Below are 3,356 nucleotides of genomic sequence, written 5' to 3' on the forward strand. Positions count from 1 at the left end.
TGTTTGATTCTGTAGTAAATATTGGACTAGGCTAGGTGAATCTCATATATGTGGCTAGATTTGGGCTAAAAGGCCCATTCGTATTGTTATCCCTGTTTAAAATACTTTAGTTTACCAAATTACCAAAATACCCCTGGTTTGTAAAATTACCAAAATACCCTTGGTTTACAAAATTACCAAAATACCCCTGGTTTGTAAAATTACCAAAATACCCCTAGTTTGTAAAATTACCAAAATACCCTTGGTTTACAAAATTACCAAAATACCCTTAGTTTGTAAAATTACCAAAATGCCCCTGATTTGTGAAATTACCGAAATACCCTCAGTTTGCAAAATTACTGAAATACCCTCAATTTGTAAAATTACTGAAATACCCTCGACTTGTAAAATTACCAAAGTACCCTCGATTTACAAAATTACCATTTTACCCTCGATTTACAAAATTATCGAAATACCCCTGTAAGGTAGAATTACTGAAATACCCCTGTAGGGTAGAATTACTGAAACACCCCTATAAGGTACAATTATTGAAATACCCTTGTAAGGTAGAATTACCGAAATACCCCTATAAGGTAGAATTATTAAAATACCCCTATAGGGTAGAATTACCAAAATACCCTTGTATGGTAGAAATATTAAAATACCCCTGTAGGGTAGAATTACCGAGATACCTTCGTGGGGTAAAATTACCATTTTGCCCCTAAGATGTTAAATGACTGTTTTGCCCTTGTGGGCAAGTGACTGACTTGGATTGTGCGGTTGACAGATTTGATTGTGAATATATGTTGGTGATATGAATGACTTGACTGTGATTGTTTGATTCAAATATGGGCATGACATTCTGCATAGATGACATGTTGCATGGGTTGGGATTTCGTATGGAGGAAGATTTGATCTGTTAAGGTCGCACGGGTCACCCGAGACGACTGTGGACCGATCGATGGTTAAGTGTCGATCATGTTACCGAAGGTTGTGTGCCATTATTATGGGCTTCTTATCGATATTGTGGGCTTTGTGCCAATTATAGACCCGTTATCGATGGCTCTGTGGCAACCTAAATATGGCTTTGTGCCATCTTGACTACGGCTTCATGCCAAACGTATTTACCTGTGGCTATGTGCCTAACATATTTGTTGACGACTCTGTATTGATCATATTTACCGAAGGCTGTGTGCCAGTTATATTACCGTCACTGATGGCTATGTGCCGAAGTTATTACAGTTATCGATGGCTTTGTGCCATGTATTATGTTAAGTGGCTATGCCACATTATCTGATTCTGGTGGCTATGCCACAAATATCTGTATCTGGTGAATCTGTCACAATATCTGTTCTAGCAGTAATGCTGCAACTGTGGGTGTAGAGATGGGTGGGTTGAGCTATTCCCCACATGGAGTGTAGGGTTGGTACGGGGGTGTATACGGCTGGATTAGGTTGGGATTGCATTCACATTCTGATTTTGATTACATTACGATCATCGATTACGATTCTAATTCGATTCTGTCACCGATTACGATTCGATTACGATTCTAGTTCTGATAATCTTTCTTATTCTGTAATGGGTTAAAGCCCATCTGGTACTGTCTGTTATAGTGGGCTAAGGCCCAATTGATACTGAAACTGTAAGTAAGGCTGGGGCTACATTTTTAATTCTTTTATATGACTGACTGTTCCTTTTTATAGTAGGGGATTTCACACTGAGTTTTCGTAAACTCACCCCGTTTATTAACCTTTCAGGTAATTTCCAGCCTTAGACAGATCGGAGCTACGAGGGGCTCGGAGGAAGCCACATACACTGTTTATTGTATAGTTTCGATTATTACTTTTAAATGTTTTGTGTGGGTTGTAGTAAAGCCGTTGTAATTTTCTGGATTTCAAATTTGGAATTTTATTTATTGTTCTTATAATTGCTAGTATTAGAACACGATCTTCCAAAGCAACTACTGTTGTTCAAAACATCACGTATCCGCAATTGTTTTTAAATTAAGCTTTTGCAACTACCAAGATTTTTACAAAGTTGTTAAGAATGTTATTTAGCTGAGGTTTTCTAACAAGGTTTAAAAAGGGTATAAGTTTTTAATTATTAAGAAGGGTTTTTAATGGAAACATGGTTTTCGAAAAACACTTTAATGTGACATGCCAAATTCGAGCCAAACTTCCAGGCTGGGTTTGGGGTGTTACATTACTAACATTCCATAGATACTAAAATAATAATAAAAATAATAAAAATAATTTACTCATCAAATTTGTGGTATCGAAACCACTGTTCTGATTTCACTAAAAATCGGCTATTATAGTTTGGAACACATCTAGACCTAAAAAGTTATCCTAGTTATATTTCACTTTTAGTAACAATTTTTGAGCCTATTCACACTTCTTGATGAACCCCATTACAAGCCCCGAGCTTGAAAATGTTAATTTGTATTTGCCCTTTTCTTTGGTCCAACATTGCACGATTACAAATGTTTGGCCATATGTATTAAAGGTTAAGTAGATACATCTTGGCTGAGTTAGTAAAAATTTAGTGAAAAGGGAAGGATTACTGTGATATGGGAACTATAGGTTAGTCTGAATGTGCAAAACAAGAGAAAAATGCAAAAGGAAAATCATTATGAGTAGAATAAGTACTTGAAAAGCTAAAAAACATTATTGAGTGAGATGTATTGAAAAAGAGAAAAGTCACAAAGTCATAAAAGAAAGAATAATTCATTCATTGGTGCACAAAGAACTCTTAGGCTAGCCGTAGTTTGTATGTCATGCTATGATTTCCTATGTGGAGATATAAGGAAGGTGAGAGAAGGAGAAAAAAGGTGGTGAGCGGGTAAAGGTCACTAAGGGGGAAGAATAGGGACCAATACAACATGCCAAACTATTTTTATGTTTGTAACAAATTTTTATGCTTATTGTTTTTTACTTTCATCTTTGTCCTAAGCCTCAGTATGTTACAAGCTGAAAAGTCCTATGTGACCTAAAATATCCTTATACATAGACGGACATTACACTTAACATAAGCATAAATGTCTAGTTGTATTCTTCTCAGATAATCAAAATACTTGTATGATCTATTGGTGGATTCCTACAAATGAGACCCTTAATACTTGTATACTTTGTAACATAATAAAATTAAGTGTTTGGGTCAAAAGTGGTAAGTCAACTACTCATCATGTTAAGATTGTTTGTAAATATGAAATGCCTATATCATATACTCCAAAGTCAATACATTTATCATATTTTCTCAAGGGTCCTCATTTGTCTTTGTTTAAGTTGCTTGAGGACAAGTAATGACTTAAGTGTTGGAAAGTTTGATCTATTGTAATTCGGTGTAGCAAATTAAACTAGTTTTCACACTTAAGAAGA

The sequence above is a fragment of the Gossypium arboreum genome, chromosome 13 (assembly GCF_025698485.1).
Source record: "Gossypium arboreum isolate Shixiya-1 chromosome 13, ASM2569848v2, whole genome shotgun sequence".
Lineage (NCBI taxonomy): Eukaryota > Viridiplantae > Streptophyta > Magnoliopsida > Malvales > Malvaceae > Gossypium > Gossypium arboreum.